Raw genomic sequence first — 22,707 nt, 5'->3', positions numbered from 1 at the left:
ATGCTTCCTCATCTGCTGTTTCAGGTTATTATTTAAGGAGGTTAACATCAACTTTGTCCAGGACCTTCTCCACGGAGACCCCACACACATGCTACTTCCACTTTACAGAAGCCCAATAATAGCTTTCCCCAAGCTGCTGTCCTCCCCTATTGTATTGAATTATTCCTGCAATCCCCAAGCAGCATGGCCATGAGAGTTGGGGGTGATGGGAGATTGTGATCCAAAAGATATGGAAGGTGTCCAATTGGGAAAGGCTACCCAGAAGAATCCCTACAGTGCTAGCATTTAGAAAGAGAGCAAAATTTTATCTGTTGTGTTTACCTAGAATACTAGCTTTTCTTGAAGAACAAAAGGAGGAAAAATTCTACACACAGAGGTAACTATGGTGCTTTCTGCACCGCCATTTGGGACGTCCTCCGGACGTCCCATTTAAAAAAAGGGGCGTCTCTTTTAGACACCCCTGGGCCTAGTACGGACTCCGTCCGTACAAGATGGCGCCGGCCCTTCTACATGGCCGGCACCATCTTTGCGTATCAGACGCTGAGCGTCCGTACGCGTCGCGCCGCTTGTGACGTAGCGAGCGCGCCCCTGGCGCCTCGCTACATCGCAAACGCGATGAAAAAAGAAGCTCCATTTTGGAGCTTCTTTTTCGGTCCACGCGGGAGTCGGGCCGTCTGAAGGCTCCGGCTCCCCCGCGGACCTACTGGTGGCGGCGGCAGACCACCGCAAAGTGGCGGTCTGTACCCCGCCTTTGAAAGCAAGAAAAGATGGAAACAAATGGCACAGTGAACTAAAGTGATGACATTTGAACTCTTTTGCATCCTCAAACATCTCCGATTTGATCAAAGAATACAACCTTGTGAACAGTAAAATTAAACTCCATGTGAATAAAATGCTTTCATCAATCAGTCAAGCCTGGGCTACCTCAGCAAGTTTTGGTCTGTTGCCAAATGCACTACAGCATCAACATATCAAGATCTTTATCTGATAATAGTTGGTGCACTCAGTCATGTGAGGAAGGCAGTCACTACCCCTAGCACAGGAATCCTGAGGCATTCTTGTTAATGCCGCAGAATCGCTGCTACCGTTCACAATGATTTTAGAGAGCCAAAGAATCTTGTTATGTATAATTTTTTTCTCCATATAATGTTTGCACAAAACTTCTGCTATGTTGAGAGAAAAATCCAAATGGAATCTACATTTTGAGTTAAATGTTTTTCTTCCACAGGCATTTCTTTGTGGAGTGGGGAAGGAGCTAGCAATTACCTTCTCTTAGCTATATTGTGGATATATTTAAAACATTTATATCACACCATTCCTAGAAAGAGCCCAAAGAACCTAATACTGCTAAATTGGTTGTTTGATTGATTACACTTTTACACTGCCAAATAACAAAGATCTCCATGCTGGTGCACAATACATTAAAAACAGAAAATATAAGAAAGTACCAATGACAAAAACAACATACAATAAAACCAAGGCAAAATCAGTAGCAAATGAAAATAACACCCACTAGCAAATAAAAAGAAAACAACAGCTAAGACTCTACATAGGTGTGAGGTTCCACGTGCACAGTTCTGCATCCTTCCATCACCTGGCACCTGTCAAGTTTTGGAAAAGGTTCCTATTGCTGCCACTTACCAGGGAGTGAGCAAGTGGGGAGGTGGTTCAGATCACAGAAAAGCAGTCCATGTGCTAGGTTGTTCAACTATGTTCAAACCTCCTCTAAACAAATCCTGCCAAGCAAATTCCATTATAGGTTTGCCTTAGGGTTGCTGTAAGTCAAGAATGACTTGAAGGCACACAACAAAGTGCCTCATCATAACATGTCCTGAAAAATGCAATGGAAAGCACAGACCCATAATCCTGATGAGAAGACTGTATTCCAGTATCCAGACAATGCAAGAGGAAACTCTCCTCAGCTACAAAAACGGCCACAATTTAACACACCTGGAGACCATCCATGTAACGGCAAGTCCAGCAAAACCAGGCCCGTTTCTCTGTCTGGTACTGTCTGGCCTACCAAAAACAGCAGATACTCAAGTTCATATTGTCCCCAATAGCAGCGTGGCCATGCTGCTATTGAGGACAACATAGATTCAATGGCAGCAAGGACATAGGGCCACGTCATTACCACCTTGGAAACCTTTAAGAAGGCTATAAAGACAGATCTCTTCCGGCAGGCCTATCCATCACGAGAGGGGTGCGGACATCACCGGGTGACAGTTCAGAGGGGTATGTGTCCATTAACTCCCATCTCCTGCCACCCCTCACCCCCACCCCTTTCTACCAGCCTGGGCACCTCTGGAGACTAATGACCCTCCCTTCCTTCCCTCCTGATACCTCACATTTCTGGGTCAGGCCAGGTGGGTAGGTGAAGCAGCAGGAGAGAACTGAAGTGTAGTCCAGCTGGATGCCCAGCTGGTTGGCCCCCTGGGTCTTTCTGTGTCTAGTTGGGTTGGTGGGCAGGTAAGGCAGTGGGAGGGAAGAGAGGGCAAGCCTCACCCACCCAAGTCATGCCTGGTCTGGCTGGGTGAGCAGGTGGGGCAGCAGGAGAAAAGGACCTGTCCAAGCACCAGGGTATTTCCAAGTCAGCGTGAGTGGGTGTGTGGTGCAGCCTTTAATACACACACCCAGCAGCCCCCCACACTTAGGGTCTCCACAAGCTGGGAATGACCTGAAGGTACTCAACAACATAAATTCATATAGATGTTAATGCTGTCCATGTGTGACAGAGACTGCCCCTATTTCATTTTTGTTGGTCAACTCTGCCAAATACTGGATTCAAAAGTCTCTAGCCCTCCGAGGTAAAAAAAACAGCTATTCCCCTTAAAATAGGAACTCTTCCCAAATTTATCAATGGGGAACTGTCTGCTATCCTCTTAACTTCAAACCATGTCCTCAATTCAACATACCAAGGCTATTTTTCCAAAGTTATTTAGAAGCTACAGTGGCTGTACTGCAGTCAATGGCTTTTACTTTCCTACACAGATTGTTGCACCTGTCAATGAGCAAATGCCCTTTGAGAGTACTGAATATACTGCAACTTTGGAGGATCTGGCCTGTAGACACCATGCTTGTATCCATGTAGAATTGTGACGTCTACTTCATGGATCAAACTTTGCTTATTCAAGTTTTGTGTTTGATTTTAAAAAATATTTGTTTGAACTTTACTAATCCCAAATTAAGATAATACTGTTTTCATGGTTGAGAAGATTGGGGAGGGATTGTTTCCATGGAGTAGCTTGTCCACAACATTCAGTGACAAAACTGACAATAATGGAAATTTCAGAACAATTCTGTAAAATGTATTCTCTCACAAAGAAACAAAATGGGGAAAGAAGGTGGCTGACTTTCAATCTTTTAAAACTTTGTATCTGGCTATATATGTCTCTCTTTCCTACTGTTCTTAGTGAATTGCTTTGGTATTGGTGTTGTGTGCCTTCAAGTCATTTTTGACTTTTAGAAACTAAGGAGAACCTATCATATGCTTTTCTTGGCAAGATGTGTTCCGAGGGGGTTTGTCATTGCCTTCTCTGAGACAGAATCCTGCTTTAGGAATCCTGCTTATGAAGATTCTTCCAATTTCAGAAGTATGAAAAGGAGAACATTTATATTCAGAAATTATGAAATCCCCTTATACTGTGTGGATTCAGACATACTTTTCTTCTATTTTATGCTTTTGGTGTTATACGAACTGAATTGTTAAAGATGCAAAATGGGAGGTGTTGGGGGATGACAAAGCAGTATCTTCTACTTGATATAGTCCACAGCAAACCATAATCAGCATCAAAGGTTTACATATACAGTATAGTGAAGAGAGCCACTGAACTGAATCACACTTTCTTCCTGGTAAAGGCACACAATTCCTCCCTTTGTTTACTAGACAAGAAAGTAGAATATAACCCAAATAGACTATTCTAAAAAAACAATATCTTCAGTACTGGTTATCAGTGATGGAGTTCCTTGCTGGCCTTTCTTCAAAATCTTAACTTTTAGCATGCACAGTGGCAGACAGTAAAAGGTTACTCAATAATGAACTGAAGACAGCCCTAAACCCCCAGCTATGAAACTATCCAGAATTTTAATTTATAGCTCGGTTTTGTTCACTACCAAAGGCTTATTAGCTTAGTAGGCTAGGAAATAGCTGTCATACCAGAACAAATGGTTTGTCACTTTATGATTTAATAGAAGAGGCCCCTGAACAGCAATGCCTAAGTAACTGCCAACATGTGACTCTCTCCTAGTCAAGCACTTTATATCTCTAAGTGACTTTTCCTCTCTGTCTTTTAAATTACCTCAGAAGGTATTCTCCAATGGATACAGAGCAATAATAGCCTCCCAAACAGAAGTTTCATTTAAACCTAAAAATTTCTAAGATTTTAAGCTGCAATGAAAATACTTAAAGGTCTTGTCCCTTGATCCTCCTCAAGAGAAATAATCTATAACATGATTAGAGGCCTGCTAAACCAATGCATCCCCATAAGTCCAAAGATTACTAAGTGAAGTGAAAAACCAAGGCCAATTCTTAAACAGTGCCTTTTTAAATTTATCTCTACGGCTATATAAACACCAATATTATTTTTCTGCAGACAACCTGCTCTCTTGCTATTTTCTGAACAACTTTATGGTTAGATGTTTAAGACAACAGCAAAATAGAAACGAACGGTACCTGCCTAGATGGAATGATGAGGTAAAAATAAAATTATTGTCGTTGTCGTCAAAATTATTATAGGCACAAAATTGCTCACCCTTGTTTAATTATTTGAAGCTTCCATCACATGCTAGCTCTCAATGAGATGGTTATTTCATCTCTTTAAAATCTAAAGTAATCAATGAGGAATAGAAAAAGAAAAAGAGGCTCTACAGGATATGACAGTTTGCTTGTCAATTGGGTGTCTAGATCTATTACTCCTGGAGAAAGTGATGGATTTTTATGCACATTAGATAAACTATGGTTCAGAGCCTCAAGTTATGTGAGGCCTCTGAACACAAAACAACACAACCATTGCCTCTCATGTTTTATACCAATAGGTTAAAAATCAAGATTTATTTTAATTTTATTTTCCATTAGAACAATGACCATTTTTGGTAATTCTATCAGGCCTCAAACGTCACACAGTTTATGTCTTTATCACCAGGTCTTAATTTCTGCCCAGGAGAAATTTGTTCCTGAACACAATGAGACCTCTCCTATTGAAGCTATATTTACTAGCAAAAGCACTAGGCATCAAAAGTACACAGTACAGCGGGCCCTTCCATTCTGGATCCCCCTGCATAATGGGAAACCTGTGTATGCTCGCGTCCTATTGCAAACAATGGGGGCTTGTGCACCATTTCTTCAATTGTTGTGCGGCTTCTGCATAAGCTGGAAGTTGCTTATAGTGTGTCCACGTATAGCACAGGCACACTGAACCTACCTAAACTCTATGCTGTTGGAACTACTAAGATAATGCATTTGCATCCTGAAAAAATGTGTATGAACATATTCTGCTTCCATGTGGCATGATACAAACTATTGTAACAAATGTTTGTTTCAGTAATTTTCAGAGGCAGTATTCTAGAGTGTTTTTTAAATTTTATTTTAATGGGATGTAATATTATAATTCTGTGGGAATTTGTATCTCCGGTAACATCACAACGTTTTGAGGATTTCCACTTTTAAAAATATATATCCTATATACACTACTCAACAGGTATGAGATTGCACCACCATTTAAAAAGGATGTGAAGAAACTGGAGCGCATCCAAAGGAGGGCGACTAAAATGGTGAAGGGTCTGGAAACCATGCCCTATGAGGAATGACTTAGGGAGCTGGGGGTGTTTAGCCTGGAGAAGAGAAGGTTAAGAGGTGATATGATAGCCCTGTTTAAATGATTGAAGGGATGTCATATTGAGGAGGGAGAAAGCTTGTTTTCTGCTGCTCTGGAGACTAGGACCCGGAACAATGGATGCAAGCTCCAGGAAAAGAGATTCCACTTCAAGATTAGGAGGAACTTTCTGACAGTAAAGGCTGTTCGACAGTGGAACACACTCCCTCGGAGTTTAGTGGAGTCTCCTTTGTTGGAGGTCTTTAAACAGAGGCTGGATGGCCATCTGTCAGGGATGCTTTGATTGAGGTTTCCTGCATGGCAGGGGCTGGACTGAATGGCCCTTGTGGTCTCTTCCAACTCTGTTAGTCTATGACTCTATGATTCTAGTCATATATAAACGTCTAACTTTGTGTCTAAACAACGTTCGGTCCTACAACAGTAGCACTGAAGAAAAAGGTATGTTGAAGAAAAAGCAATTCCTGGTGTGCAATTAACTGAAAGTCAGAGCATGACTCTATTCTTGTTTAGCTGATCTAGTAGCTATCAGGTTGGAAACTGAACCATCAATGTCTGCCTTGCAAAGAACCAGTATTCCAACTGAGAGCACCAACTGTCCATGATGCATTATGTCAAGAAGTGATCCCAAACAATTCTGCAACAAAAAACTGTCTATGAAGTCTCCCCTAGTGCAGCCCTACACAAACTGAGAAGGATGTCTTTCTGACAAGACCAAGTAGCTCTAATTAAGACTTACTGAAAATTAAGGGAACATACCTCTAGTATATTTCCCCTACATCAGGGGTGAGGAACCTTTGTTAGGTTCTTCAGATGTTTTGGATCATAACTTCCACAGCCCTTCATCACTGGCCATGCCAAATGTGGTGACAGGAGATGAAAGTCAAAATCAGTGTCATGTGAAGAGAAATCTAGTAACATAAATAATGTGTTAAGCAACAGAAGATAATGAGAATTTTAAAATATGTAAGAAATCTCATCTTTTTTTTTTTAATTAAAAAATATTGGAAGTGCCAAGTAGCCTCAACCGTACGTTAATCTACAACTCATACAATTATGCCAGGTGTACGTTTCTAAAACTCTTGCTGCAAGAGGTGACTGTAAGTAAAAATGATGGAATGATGCCCATCTTGTTGGTATGACACAATGTAATTTGACATTGAAAGTATTAGAAACCCTTTGAATTTGCAAACCAACACAAACACAAGTATATTTTGTAGAAAATTATCATTGGGTCATAAGCCTTGAACAATAAAATTGCTGTCAGCTTTGTATATTTGGACCTGTATGGTTTCATTAGATTAAAAAACAAAACAGTATCCACAATTCTTCTTTGGTGAATACTATCTTCAATCTGGTGTTCCTTGTTATTAGCCAAGCCAATACACAAGGCATTTTTTAAAAATTAAATAACACTGTAATTAGCAGCCCTATATTACTCATTTTCTAATAAATTCTCAATCTATACCGATATGGGAACCTTCCTACTGACTTCGTTATCTCATTTACATATCTGTGCAGACCTATTCTTTTTTCTTCCAAGCCCCTTTGCCCTTTCAATCATGAAGCATATTACTCCACTGTCAGTGCAAAGCAGTTCCTAACAACGGGGAACCCAGCTGGGATAGGAAGAGGGCAGCAGGCTCATGCATTAACATAATAATCCAACTGTGTTCCCATAGGCCCTTAGGGCAGACAGCATATTAGGTAGGCCTCCTGTGCAGACCCAAGTGGAAGCTGCCTTATCACCTGCCTATCAACCTGTGGCAGTTACAGCCAACTCAATAGCACCAGCTCCTGCCAAGCTGTGGTGCCCAATTACCTTGCTACAAAGGACAGAAAGCCATTTTTCTATGTCTGTTTAATGTACCTGACGCATTTCCTTATTTATGATTTGAATTTCTGCATAGTTTCCAGAGGGAGTGACTTACTGGCTTTTAACTTTTGAAATTCTAGAGGACATATTGCCACATCAAACAGAAATGACTCTTTGAAACCAGATTCCCAACACAAGGTAAAGCTTTGCAAAATGTACCTTTTGGTCACTTGCTTCTCAATAAAAGGAAGCAAGAGAAAAGGAGTATTTAGAGAAAGTACATGATTCAGCATATGCTGTCACAGAGAGCATTTCCCTATTCTTTAAAAATTACTTAACAGCCACCTCCCCCATATCCAGGACCTATGATGACTAATCCCACAGCCATCTTGGTGACTATGGCCCTTTTCTGCTATATAGACATTAGTCAGAATAAGGATAACAACAGGCTTTGCTGATATGAAGTTAAAATGCGAAGAGGACCTTAAAGCCATATCAGGAAAGAGGTGCAAAGGCCATAGAAAACAGGGGATCTCTTACATTTGGACTCTAAAATGTCATTTCTGTTAAGGAATACTGAAAGAATTCAATAAAGCTCTACATTTCCTGTTGTCAAAAACGGTTTTTATGGTCCCTGTGACCCACACGTATGATTCTTGCACCTGTGCAAAACCTAGTTGGAAGAATTTTAGCTTTTGCCAGGAATTTCCCCCACCCCCAGCCAAAAAAATACCTTCACTGTGCATCCCTGAATGCACCCAAGCTTCTCTTTCTCACTTCCTCTTCATCTGGCAGAAGAGAAATGATAATTGGAAAATTATCTGATTATCCATGATACCTGTAGTCTAAGGCCTTTACTATATAAGCCCTGTTCTTGAAGCAGTCACCATGGGGGAGGGAATGTAAACATACTGCATCCAGAGCCCCGATATTGCATGTCTTTGATATTTCACAATTGGGGCTTGCCACTGCCATTACACAGCCAAAAAATAAGATCCACTCCTCTTTTGGCTAGGGAAAAGCTGGTTTAGCCGGCCCCACCGCAGCCCCATGGAGACTTCATGATGCTCCGGCAGCATGCAGTATGTAAATGCTGCATCGCAAGAGCGTCACTGAAACTACTCACAGCTGGGCGGCTTCAAGCCAGCTTCCCTGTGTCATTGGGACATGTGGTGTCTAAATGTCATGTGCCAATGACACCTAGAAGCAGGCTTTTTTGGGCCATCTGTTCCAGCCCTGAGTTGGATTTACTTTACACTGTTTTTAGCTGTTGCTTTTACTGCCCCTTAGGCCTTGTCTACACAATTTAAATGTTCCTCAGTCTATCTAAATAGACTGCAATCCAATCACACATGATTCAGAGGGATTCGGACTTTTTGTGGAGGGGGGGGCTCCATAAACTCTGCTCAAAAATGATTTGCAGCTTTTACTGAAGTATCTGTGAGGATGAGCATTATCGAATGTGTGGTCATCCATCTGTCCATCTCACATGGATTCACATGGTTGTGTGTTTTTGAGAGAGAGAGAGAGAGTGAATAGATGCAAATTTGCACTGGAAAATGACTAAGCATCAATAGAAATGTGTGAAAATTCACAGCAATTTGCATAATACACTTACATGCAGACTTCTAATGGTTCAATGTATACAAAATTTATTTTATGCACAAAATTATTTAAAATATTGTGTATACAATTATCTTAAGGTTATGTGTATAAGGTGTCTATAAAACAAACAAATTTCATGTTTAGACTTAGGTATATGCAAATATTCCAAAATCTGAAAAACTCCAAAATCTAAAACATGTCTAGTCCCAAGCATGTTGGATAAGGGAGACTCAGCCTATATAGCCTGTTGGGATTTGAGGTTGTAGGTTTTTTAAAAAGTAACTTTTCCAAGATCTGAGCTCCACTAGTAACATCCAACATATTTTATTTATCTTATTAAAAACCATGTAAAATTGTAGAGATTAAATTTGCCAAACTGAGATTTACTAGACAGCCTTCATCTACCTTCAGAAGCTTTCCAAATAATTGCAGAAAATCATTGTGCGCTTTAAAAGTTTCATCTGTCCCTGACATTTTATCCTTAATGCAAATATCAAAAAGTAAATGTTACATCTGCAGAAAGAATATATACCACACAGTAACTCACAGAATAAAGAGAACAAATGCAGAAAACAGGCCCTTATAATCAGCTCCTGTGCATGAAAAATGGGTGCTGTGAAGCCCTCCAGATTATACAACTTGCTCTACAGAGGTGTTTATATCCATACGGGATCCCTGCATAGCCTTCTTTTTGCTCACACCCAAGTAGGGGGGAAAGAGCAGTAATAGGTCTTTGATCTTATGGGAGGGACCAGCAGAAAGACTAAAGCATTTTGAAGACTCAGTCTGAGTCACAAATAACTTGTAGTGACAGATAAAGGGTTTTGAAGAATTTGGGGGGGGGGGTGCAGTGAATCTAATTCTGAGGGAGTGTTCTTCTACTTTATTTTTACTACAAAGTATAATTCATCCTCCTTGGATATCTACAAGACAGAAGGCCAGGAAGCCTACAGATAATCAGATGTTACATAATTCTGTAACAAATTAAAGTGAAGTCACCAAGACGAAGTGCATTGTGTCCCTAAATGAGATTAATCTATACCAGCGCTTTTTAAGCAATCTGATGTGAAGAACTGGCAAAGTTTTCTTCCCCAATGTGGCACGGACTGATATCATCTTTGACCCCACTGGCTACAACTGGGCTTTTTTTCCTTTCTTTTTCTTGGAAACTTGTCATGGACCAGCAGCCAATAGCTTGTGGACCAGAACCAGTCCACAGACCAACGGTGGGTGACCTGTTCCATTCCAGATGTTGTTGAATTTCAACTCTAGGTGGCAAGGTCATGAGCTCCAGAGAGCATGGCCAAACATCACTAATGATGGGAGTTGAAGTACATAAGTATTTAGAGGTTCTTAAGTTCTCCATGCTTAATAGTCTCCTTAAAAGAATCTTAATATCCTAATAGTGTCTTACAGAAATTCTGAAAGTTGTCTACTTTACATCTCTTTCTAATTTACAAATAATATGAAGTTTCAAGACAAGATGCATTCTAGAGCTCACTGGGAGAATGAAGAAGGACCCCTCTCCAATACTAAGCATGTATTTTCACTCAAATTAATGGCAAGCAGGAGTAAAATAAGCTAATGTTGGCTTAAAAGCTCTATACATATGCCTGAAGTACTTCTGTACACACCCAGAGAGGATGTGCCTTTTCAGAATACACAAATGATTTTGGGAGTAGTTTCAGATAAGCCAGAATTAGAAATTATGCTTTGATTCTTCAAGCTAGGACTCAACAGGATACTACAACTTATTTAAAAATAGAATTGCTTCTACTCTTTATGGGTATGTCATGAAGGCAAGAGGAGTGTGAAACTGAGGCTCATGCAGTAGAATCTTCTGCTGTTGGCTTGCTGTTTCTCTCTGTATCTTTTTTTACTATTGTTTGTTGTCACCCTTCTCCTCTTCCTCCAATTGTTTTTTAAAAAACAGACTCATGTGAGATCATTTGCATAGTGGGAAACCATGAACTTTACCACACTGGCCCTGGAACGGGCCTGTAGCGTCCCCAAACGGAACGTTCTGGGGACAGGAGGCGACGGGGAATGCCTTTTATCGCACAGCGAGAACGCTGCCGCCGCCGACCATCCCAATCCCAGATGCGTCCCAGAGGGGGCAATTTTTGGGAATGCTTGCCCCCTGGGGAACACATCCAGAACGTCCCCTGAACATTCTGTTTGGGGATGCTAGAGGCCCGTTCCAGGGCCAATGCGGTAAAAGTTCCATGCCTTTCCATTTTGTCTGCAAGTCCCATTGCATGGAATACACAGTTATCAGGTTTAATTTAAAGCTCTTCCATTTGCAAAACTGCAGAAAATTATTTTGTGAGGAAATAAAACCTGATTCAGAAATGTTGTATCTGATATTTGGGTTTATCCCCTGTTATGAAGTGGCATTTTGTATTTGTTCCCAGCGATGGTTCATTGTCCTGCTGTAGTGTGTAGATGAAGACAAAACAACTATTTCTGTTCCCTCCTGCAGTACTGGAAATAACACTCCTCTGGTTTTTTGCACTGTGACCAAGGGTCTAATATTACATGTCACTATTTTTTTATATACCTCCTTTAAAGAACGGTCTTTGATTTTGTTGTTATGAAGTCTGCTTCAGATAAAGCCAAGCAATTATGAACAACCAGCATGCTCAATTTACACATACAGGCCCCAGGCATTACCAGTACGAAGAGAAGTTTTACCTAAGCTACTCTTATAGTAATGATCAGCTTATCCCCTTTTTCTTTAGTGCTCTTAAGTAAGAGTGAGAGAGCAAGAAAGAAAATGGTGAGGCTGTCAAGTTTGAAACAGATAAATCAATTATGCCCCTTAAATTACTCCAGAGGGCTTTCCTACTGGGGTTTTAAAATGTCTGCTCACTCAAAATTGTCCCTTAAAATTGCTCAACATGTATTAGAGGCAATAAATTGCAAATGTAATTTCATCATGAACACAACCACTCTTCCTTCATCCCCCCTCTGTAAACTTACATACATATCATCACATGAACATTATTTTATATAAAAGAAAAGAAGCTGAAGCTGTTAAAATGCAGACAACTGGCCCACTAATGAGGCCTTTGATACGAAAAACGAAATATATTGAAATCTAAAAGGACTAGCTGTTGTGCAATGTATATGTTAGTTTCAGTATAATACACAGCTCTATTCTGCCCATCACTACAATATTTAAATCTAAGCCTGAGCAAAGTAGATAAAGCCAGAGCTTGTTCCTTCCCCCAGAAGTCAATCTATATATTTAAAATGTTTGTGTGTTTTTTAAAATTTCATCAGGAATGGTATTTGGGGCACCAGGAAGAAATAATATGAAGATGTCCTGCTTTGGAATTCCTTCCCCACCACACTTCATTCCTGGCTACAGAATAAATTTAATAGAATAAATTTCTGGCTGAAATGCTGTGTTTTGCTATTGAGCAACAGAAAGTTAAGGAAGGTTTTTGGTAGATTCTGCTAAAAATAAAAACACCTATTTTCTCATCCAAGGCGACATTCATACACCAAGCCTTAACCAAAAAAAAGAAAAAAGAGTTAATTAGGGATACAAATTTTCACAGATTGTTAATAACGGGCATGACACATACTATGTGCCCATAAGTAATTCTCAGGTACCTTTGATCTTAGCCCCCAATGATTACAGTTGCTTACTATACCCTGACCCTTGGGACTCTCTCAAAACCAGACATCTGGCTACTTTGTTGTTGTAGACTAATCTCATCCCACAAGAGCTCAAGAAATGACACCAGGCAAGGAGGCTCCTGGCAAGGGAAAAAACATCACAGCATTAGCAGATCCTGGAAGTGAGCTGGCATATCACAATTGTCTCCACATTTCTTCGAGGCTAGGGTCATATGGTCTGCTTATGCTCTGTGAGGGGGATGGAGAGGTTTGCTTCAGTATAGTGAAATGGTGAGGGGTGGGGGAGATTTCTTACATCTCTGAGAACTATCAGTCAAAATGTTAAAGGTGTTTTACTCCCATAAAAAAATAAGAAGAAATATTTTTCTTAAGTAATAAAACTTATTAAAGTGTCAATTACAATTAATTCCTGTTCCTGGAAGTAATGCTGTTGTCATTATTTCCTTTCTACTGTGTCTCTCAATTTCAAAGCTGTCTTAGGTTCTATACTAGGAGCAAGACAGACAGACAAACAGAATTCTGAGTATTACTGTTAAAACGTATCTCACAGCAATATGAATTCTTTGCCTCAACGAAACTGCCACAGTTTCAGAACAACTGAGCCAATACTTTTTGCACTATGATACAACTGTGTGTGTATGTGCCTTCAAGTTGCCTGTCAGCTTATGGTGACCCATACATTTTAACGGGTTTTCTTAGACGAGGAATAATCAGAGTTAATCAGCCACAAAATGTGAACACATATGTGTGTGTGTGTGCGCGCACACACACACTCGTTTATGAATATTGCCCATCATTTAAGTCATAAATTTGTTTCACCAAAATACATGTGGGCATCAATCTGGAAATGATCACAACATGCTTGGTAGTGTTAATGCACATATACAATTCTAAAATCCTCAGCTGACAGAAGGTGAATATCTTCTGCACTTTGGTAACTGCAGAAGATGAACAAGTTCTATACTGTAAGGTGGGTCTCCTAGAGGGTTATAAGTCACTCTGAGCCCTTGCCAATCTGTGTTTTGTCTAACTCAGAGCAATTCTCAAATAACTGAGAAAGAGAGAGGGTGAAACTGAAAGAGAGTCCATTTGGACTGATTGCCAGCTCAAAAAGAAAAAAAAATGACTATCATAGCTATGCAAGCATAAAAGGTATGCAAGTATAAATGTTGGGATCCTATTTATTTGTGTCACTCTACCTGGCACCTGGATGTAGTGCTTTCCTCACAAAAAACACATATCCACTTTCACACCATTATAATACCACAATTCCTGGTGTCCATTTTGTTTCCCTAGAGTGTCCTCCTCAAACAATCTTAATGTGAGAATAAAGATCCTGTTGATCTTTGGAAAGGAACTGAAACAACTGCCTTTCACGTTGTTTTTAATATCACTTCTGCTGCTACTCTTCTTTGAGATGGAATTGTTGATTTGTGTTAATGCTTTCTGTGGTTTTACAGTGACCTTCCTATTTATTTACAAAATTAATCTGGAACCAGGTAATCTGCTTTCAGATATACAAATCAGCCCAGGCCTTAAGGTCAACCACAAAAACCTTATTCAGAGGACCTTGAGATTACTTAATGGAGGGCAGAAGATAAAGGACAGTTGTGACCTCTCATTTAAAAGCCCCTCCCTAAAAGAGGCATATTTGTTTCCCACCCTATTAATTTTTAAATGACCTTTAAAGGCCCCTTATTTATTTTGTTTAGAAATGGGGAGTCATATTTTAATGCAATTTGTATCTGGTGAGAGTAATATAGATTACATTGGTCTCACTGGAAATTGCTTTATGCTTCTGTTCATAATTAAACGTGTTATATACTCATTTTAAATCTCAATATTAACTGTAAACTACCCTGAGAAAATTTCTAACCTAAAAAGTTAGTTGTTTGGGGTATCTTTGTGACTGAGTGACAGGACATAGATATTTTAAAATAAAGAAAGTGCTGAAAGTTATCACCTCTCCTGTTTATTGGTCTTACATGCTCAGGCAGAACATAAAACCAAGACATATTACAAGCCTGTCATTGTTCTTAACTACTCTGAGAATCAGGTCAGACATGCAAGAGTCATCTAGCCCTCTCTCAGCATAATCTCTCTTGTGCAGGAGGCCACATTCACCAAATTGTATAGAGCCACTCTGCCTCTTACACTGGCGGTAATATACAACCAATAGGCTAAATACCCTGAAGGCACCAGATCCCATGTGATCTTAAAAACTAAGCAGGGTCACGCCTGGTTAGCACTTGGGAAGGGAGACCCTCAGGGAATACCAAGTCCTGTAGGCTATATTAACAGGAAGACAATGGCAAATGTCCCCTGAATAAATCTTGCCAAGAACCCTATGACAGGGTCACCGTACATCAGTGTCAACTTGAAGGCGCATACACACACACACACACACACAAACAACAAATATATATTACCACCATGACCAGCAGCCATGGATATTCTTATCTTCCTTTCTCTTTAACATACCTTCCTTACCTTTTTTTAAACATCTCCAGATAGTTTAGCTTTTCATCACGAGGGAGTTACCCCAGCCCTTGATTATTTTGGTTGTTCTTTGTTTACGTTTTCCAGCTCTACAATATCTTATTTAAAGTATGTGGTCCAAAACTATACACAGTATTCCAATAGCTGTCATCCTACAAATCTGTATAATAACAATACAATACAATGTTAATCATACCTAACAAGGTATTTACCATCCCCCCCCAAAAAAAAACCCAGCCAAATATTGGCCAACCTTTCATTGAGCTGAGTCTGCTGCAAACCCAAAGCTCCTCCTTGCTCTGTTACCACTAGCAAAGAACTTATCTGTGTACACATATAAAAATGGACAGAAGGGGTTGCCTCACTGTACATCTCACAAGTTTCAAACTTGCTCAGCTGTATAGCAAACGTGAGCTGCATTTGCCATTTTAATGAAATTTTAGAAAATACACATAAAATAAGCACTTTAAACAGAAAAAATAACATTTCTTTTTATTCATGACATGTGCATATTTACCAATAACAAAAGAGAGGTAGGATTTTGTTGATTTTACAGAAATACATTGAAAGAATAAATGATAAGCCACAAGTTGCACTTATTACTACTTTGTTCTCTTTTGTCCTTTTGACAGCCACTGCTTCAGGATGGGCAGCAGGGGAGACAAGCCACACTTCTGGGTTTGGGCACCATGACAAAAAGCCAGAGTTCATAACACCACAACAATTCAGGGCTCCTAACAGCAGGTTCTGGTGGGACAGCAAACTAGAGCTGCATCTGCACTGCAGAAATAATCCAGTTTGACACTACTTTAACTGTCATGGCTCAATGCTATGGAATCCAGGGAACTGTAGCACTAGAGCTCTATCACAAAACTACCGTTCTCCAAATTCCATAGCATTGAGCCATAGCAATTAAAGCAGTGTTAAATTGGATTATTTTTACAGTGTGGAAGCAGTCTTATTTGCTCAGGCAGATTCACTCATCATAAAATGTCAAGATGTACAAACAGTCTTTAGATTAGAAATAAATTCCCATGAACACATACAATCCAAATGCCTTGTCAATAGCTCTCCAAATAAGTACCTATGAACCTTTCTATGATCTCAACATATCTGTCAAGAGACTGACAGAAATTAAGACCATTAACATTTCCACTGAAATCAGCTCTGAACTCCCTAATACCTCAGGTAGCACAGGTGTTCTCTGTTTGAAGCAGCTGGCACCTGCTAATTAAAAAGAAAACTCAAAAATATGTTTTCTCCACATTCTTAAAGAAATTTAAACAAGATCCACTGTTAGTCCTCAATTAGTTTAGGTAATATGTTCCGACATATTGTTCTCCTTTTCCTAACTATAAACAGTTCGCAAGAAAATTTTAAAACATTAAGAAATCTATTTATTTTTAATATAAAAATGAAAAAATGGCAAGGAAACACAGAGCATGATTTAGGAGAGTGTTTGATGGACCTCTACTTTCTCAAAAAATAAAATTACTACATATAAGGTTAATGAAGGAGCCACATTCTCACATGACACTAATATAGGACTTATAGTAGGCCCCTGGTATACCTGGGGTTTGGTTCTAGAACCCACTGTGGATACCAAAATCTGTGGATACTCAAGTCCCATTATATACAGTAATTTAGTAAAATGGTGTCCCTTATATAAAATGGCAAAATCAAGGTTTACTTTTTTATTTTTTGTTACTGTTGTTGAATACTTTCAAGCAGTGGATTACTGAATAACTGGATATAGAATCTGTGGATAAGGAGGGCCAACTGTACATTAATAATGGTTCCCGAAACAAGACAGGAATGAACAATCCCACACCTAAACCAATTCCTCATTTGTTTCTTGCTTCCTTTCCTGCCAGTCCCCAACTAGTATCCTAAAAGCTTTCTTTCCCTCAAAAGGACCCTCAGTCCCTCAGGTGGTCATCCCTTTCTTACAACCCCAAAGAAAGTGGTTTCATTGTTGCTATTGTTGTTGTTATCCAAGACAATGTATTAGTAGTTCACACAGGTGATTTTCTAAGATGAAGGAACTTGTGGATGTCTATTCTGTTAACAATGAGCTACTCCAGAGAAATTTATTTTGTGCATGCAAACATTGCAGATGTTATAGTCTGCTGCAGGAAAAGTTTCTGAGAGATCAATCCATCTGCCCATGGCATGCTGTTGACAAAGTCCTGGAATCTACTCCTGAACAAAGGCATCCCTCCTCATCAAAACCCACTCATCTAACAAACACATAAGGTTCAGTCAGTGAGGTGGTAAGTACGTTGAGATCATGACTACGAATGATTTTCCCAACCAAAAAAAGATGAGGAAAAAGTCAGTAAGTGAAGAAACAACAGAAATATTCAGAGTAAAGAGTTAAAACTGTATTTCCAACATACTCTTTAAACCAAAAATGGGTAACTCTGCACGGTTAGTTCCCACACTACACTCTCCAGAACCAGAGACTACATCATCCCAAATTTGTCAGCAGCTCTGCAACTGATGCTGAAATTCAGCAACAATTGTGGTGGCTCCCTATATGCTAACAGGGAGCCAAAATATCCTATTGTATCATAGAGCACTGAATAATCTAAAATGTAGAGCACTTTTTTTTACCTTCTGTTGCTAAAGGAAGCATGGTGGTTTGAGTATTGGTCTAAGACTCTGGAGAACAGTGTTCGAATCTTCACTCGGCTGCTCTGTTGCTAAAAGAAGCAACAGAAAAAGAAGGGAGAAAAGACTGCAATTTTAGTAGTTCAGAATTTTGATGGGGTTTGTTGTTGCTGTTGTTGTGTATCTCCAAGTCATTTCTGACTTATGGCAACCCTAAGGTAAGCCTAAGGGTTTTCTTGGCAAGTTTCTTCAGAGGGGTTTGCCATTGCCATCCTATGAAGCTGAGAAAATGCAACTTGCCTAAGGTCACCCAGTGGGTTTCTATGGCCGAGCAGGGATTTGAATCCTGTTTTCCAGTGTCCTAGTCCAACGCTAAAACCACAACACCATGCTGACAAGCTGCATATTGCACAGTCTGCTTTAAATACATTTCTCAGTAACAGCATACCTAAATAGGCTGATCTGAAAGCCAAGGAAATAGAGTTTTCTAGCTTATGAAATGATTGTGTTTTCTAGCTGCTTTATACAGTACTCCTGCCTCTGCTGCTTGCCAAACAGCTGGGACAAGGCATCAAAATAAACAAGGAGTTAAGTAGAGTTTGTAGTTTCACAGGTAATGATAAATCATGATTAAAACAAGCCAGGATTTGGACATTAAGAACAAACCATGGCTTCAGACTGAGGTTTGTAGCCAAAAAATGCACAATAGTTTATCAAATTCTGGTTTGGGAATGGTATCCAGGGGCTACATTCTAGCAATGAGCAGGGCTAGGTTCTTGAGAGCCAGTGTGATAAAATGGTTTGAGCATTGGACTATGACTCTGAAAACCAAGGTTTTCAAACCATGGAAACCTATGAGGTGACCTTGAGAAAACGCCACTCTTTCAGGCTCAGAGGATGGCAAAAGGGAAAACACCTCTGCACAAATCTTGCCAAGAAATCTCCATGATAGAGATAGCATAAGGGTTGCCATAAGATGGAACCAAACTGAAGGTACACAACAAGAAGTGGTTTCATATATATTCAAACCAATCACAGCTGGGCTAAAGAAATTGTGGCTGTATGATATGAATACATGTGGCTACTGTTTCACATACAAAATTTTAAAAAAGAAAAAATTATATGAAAGAAAGCAGGTTGGAAAGGAAGAGGGGAAAAACTAACAAATAGTTCCCAGTAGAGTCTATGAACAATTCCCCCAACCCCTCCCCCCTTTTTTTTGTAGTCCTACTCTGATTAGCAATATACCAGGTGATTTTTTCCCCCCAATGTTACTAAATAAAAAATAAAGTGTAACTATGTCCATGCTGCTACTGTATTTATACTGCTGGAAACAAAATTATTTCTGAGACACAGAGGGGGGAAAATCACCCACAAAGAATGAAACAGGAGCAGCAACAAAATCCTGAACTAGCTCCTTGTTGATATAATTACATTTTCTACATGATCACTCCCAGTTCAGAAACTTTCTTTTTAGACTTTCCATTCTTCTTCACCATATTCCTTTTAATTTTCCCTTTTAATTCTTACAAGATTTTATTTACTGATATAATATCCTGTCTTTCTCCTGACACAGGACCTTCTAACTCTGTATCCCACGGGCTTCTGGCCCACATACCTAGTTCTCTTCTGGATTCATCTATGTCACTGTCCTTTTCTCTACCATCACGATTACCTTTTTTCCTATTTTATTTTTTTCTCCACACAATGATTTCCTTCAATGATGGCCATAAGCAACCATAGTCCCCAATATACACAACAGCTGACTGCCCCACCTTGATAATCTGCAGAATTAATACCCACACATCCAATTCTGCTTTGTAGTCTCTCCTCACCCCTCATTCCTATGGGTCTCCTGTCTCCATATTACCAGGAATTCAACATTATTTCATCTAAATGAAATGAAAAAGCACTATGCATGCCTTGTTTCAGGTTGCAAAATCTTTGAAAACTCTTTAAAGTAGGGAGGGATGTGGAATATTTTTGACCCTGAAATCAAATTCTAGTTTGGGAATGGTAACCAGTTGCTACATTCTATTAGAGACCAAGGTTAGATTCTTGAGGCAGAGATGATGCAAAATGGATGGGGCCAATTTGGGGATGTTCCCACTAGAAATATAAAGTACCTCTCAGTTCTATGCATGTTTACTTATGAGCAAATTCCAGTGCAATGGCTTTCAAGCACTGAAACCAGAACTCCTATTCTATTCAAAACCTCATCAGTCTGCACACTATAACTCTTGTTCCATACCAAACCTTCTTGGGTTCCTCTTAGCTCCACTCACTTATCAGAGATAAGAAAAGAATCAACAAATCAGCAAGCTGGGGAATGCTTTCTCTAGCTACATCTGATCTTGGGCCCAGAGGTTTGCCATCCATGTTTTAAAGGATTATAATGATGGTAAAGCCTACAAATATACACAACATCACTATAAAAGTTGTTATTGCAGCTTTAGTACAGACATATCAATCAACTGACAGTTGCTGAAAATTAATCATATCTCAAATCCTTCATGAACAAATGATTATACATCCCAACTCTGGCCAAAATCAACAACCAGTGACTCTGGAGCAATGTCATATTTTAAGGCTAGAGCAGAATGAATATTCTGTAAGTGGCTTTCCTTCATTCCTTTTAAATAGCTTTTCCAATTGCTTCTGTACACACCATCAGTGCTGCAGCAGACCAGCATGACACCTGTAAATCTGATGGTATATTTCAAGTAATTATTTGGAGTATAATTTTCTTTCTCTCTCTTTCAGATCAACAAGTAATACATTTGTATATAGCTCCCTAAAAGGATAAAGCATGAAGGCTATGGGTATTTTAGTACGGTTATACCAGATACACTCAGAAAGCTGGGATTGGTCTTTCCATCTAATTGACTATATATATATATATATATATATATATATATATACACACACACACACACACACACACACACACACACATACATATATACACACATACACACACACACACATACACACACACACTAAGTAATGCATAGTGCTTAACTAAATAGCACAATGCAAACTAAGGACTCCTGTGTCCATGTTTGTCTGACTATGCTAACTGGGTGTCAGGTATTTGCCAGAATAGCGGTTTATAGTATCAGAGTAGAACATAGGAGATGGATCAGCTTCATGCTCATTGGATGAACTTAGGTGAGTCACCCTTTCACCCTGTCCTACTTCACAGGAATAAATTGTGAGGAGGGAGAAAATCTATATGCAATCTATATGCAATCTATATGCAATCTTGAAATCCCTGGGGAGGAAATAGGGAATACAAATATATAGAATTTTTTTAAAATAATATTTTCAACTCTGTTTTAGAATTCTTCCCCTACCTTTTTAACCAAATAGTGTTAATAAATAAACAATGAAAATTAACCTGAAATATATTCCTTCAACCAGTATTAAGGAAGCTGTTCAAGGCTCAGCACAAGCAATCACTTCATATCTTGTCAAGCCTTTGATTTTTGTTCAAGAGTAGATTATTAAAAGGACACTTATCTTTATGAATTCTTATTTTCCACCAAAAAAGCAAGAGGGTGGAGGGAAACCACAGTATGATTCTTGTTCTATTGTTACATCTGAGAAAGAACTTTGGAGTGTATTATGTTCTCCATGAACTTGATCTTTTAGCTATGGTGAAAATTCTCTTAAAGCTGTAATTTTAAAGTTAAATGATGAGAGGTTTCATTTGCTTTCCAAGCAGACAGAAAACCTTTTTCAAATAGACTCCTGCTGCCATGACCTTGGTCTCTGACTTAGAGTTCACCACATGCAATAATTTACCTTGCCCCATGGGACTTGCTGAGAATTCTTTTCTGAAAAGGTTTTACATTTGGAGGCATCACTGGATCTAAAAATATAATATTCTTTATACTGAGTAACATCTTTTGAGTCTTGAATACTAATTAACACAACGATTTAAATATGTTAAGACTAAATTATAAGTAAGAGCCCACAAATAGAGGGGCTTTCTTTAAAGATCTAATTTTTTTCTGAAGATACTTCACTCCCCTTTAGTGTGGAACGGGGTGAAGAACATGAAGCCTTCAAGTCACACAATGTCCCTAAAGGGCATTTTTGAATTTCCCAAGGGTCCCATCATGTTTTTTAATAAAATAAAATAAAATGCCCCCATGGCCTTGGGGAGGGACAAAATTGTCCTCCAAAGTTGTTTTAAGCCAATGGATTTTTGTTCCAAAATTGGAAGTGATTTTCAGTTCGCTCCCTAATTTGGAAAGAGGTCTATCCTGAGTCTATAATAGTCCAATATTCTCCCATGGCCCCTAGAAAATGCAAGGGGTATTCTAAGGAAGCAAAGAAGAAAAAACATAGTCTTCCAAGGTTGGGTGACACGAGCGTACAGCAGCCCCAGAACTTTGAGTACTTACCCATCTCTGGCAGAGAATGGCTATTTAAAAAATGGGAAGTCAATTCTTCACCAAAAAAGAAAAGGAGTTGTAAGAAATGGACCATGGTAGGGATCAATTAATCTTTTGTGATTCTTTCAGCAGTGAAAGCAGAGCTAGGCTTGAATGAGACATAACACAGCCCAATGTTGTTCCTCTAAGAACATTTCTGGCACAGTGAAATAAGTTCTATTCAGACTTTTTAAAGTCTGTGGGGTAGTCTCCAAGACAATTGGTTGGGAGATGTAGAGGAAGGAATCAGTTCTCT

General features: G+C 39.3%; 1 protein-coding gene across 18 annotated transcripts in view; it reads right to left on the bottom strand.

Moving 5' to 3' along the window:
- The window catches only part of SLC10A7 (solute carrier family 10 member 7), a 189,461-nt gene that overhangs the window by 143,562 nt on the left and 23,192 nt on the right, over nucleotides 1-22,707 (bottom strand). Inside the window, exon 5 of one of the 18 annotated variants that reach the window (XR_006104018.1) lies at nucleotides 6,588-6,739. The exons of the other annotated variants lie outside the window; for them this stretch is intronic. The gene's annotated coding sequence lies outside the window, so the exon portion shown is untranslated. The remainder of the gene's footprint in view (nucleotides 1-6,587; nucleotides 6,740-22,707) is intronic. 18 annotated transcript variants of the gene reach the window in all.

The sequence above is a fragment of the Sceloporus undulatus genome, chromosome 5 (genome assembly GCF_019175285.1).
Source record: "Sceloporus undulatus isolate JIND9_A2432 ecotype Alabama chromosome 5, SceUnd_v1.1, whole genome shotgun sequence".
Lineage (NCBI taxonomy): Eukaryota > Metazoa > Chordata > Lepidosauria > Squamata > Phrynosomatidae > Sceloporus > Sceloporus undulatus.
This window is presented reverse-complemented; position numbering and strand designations above follow the sequence as displayed.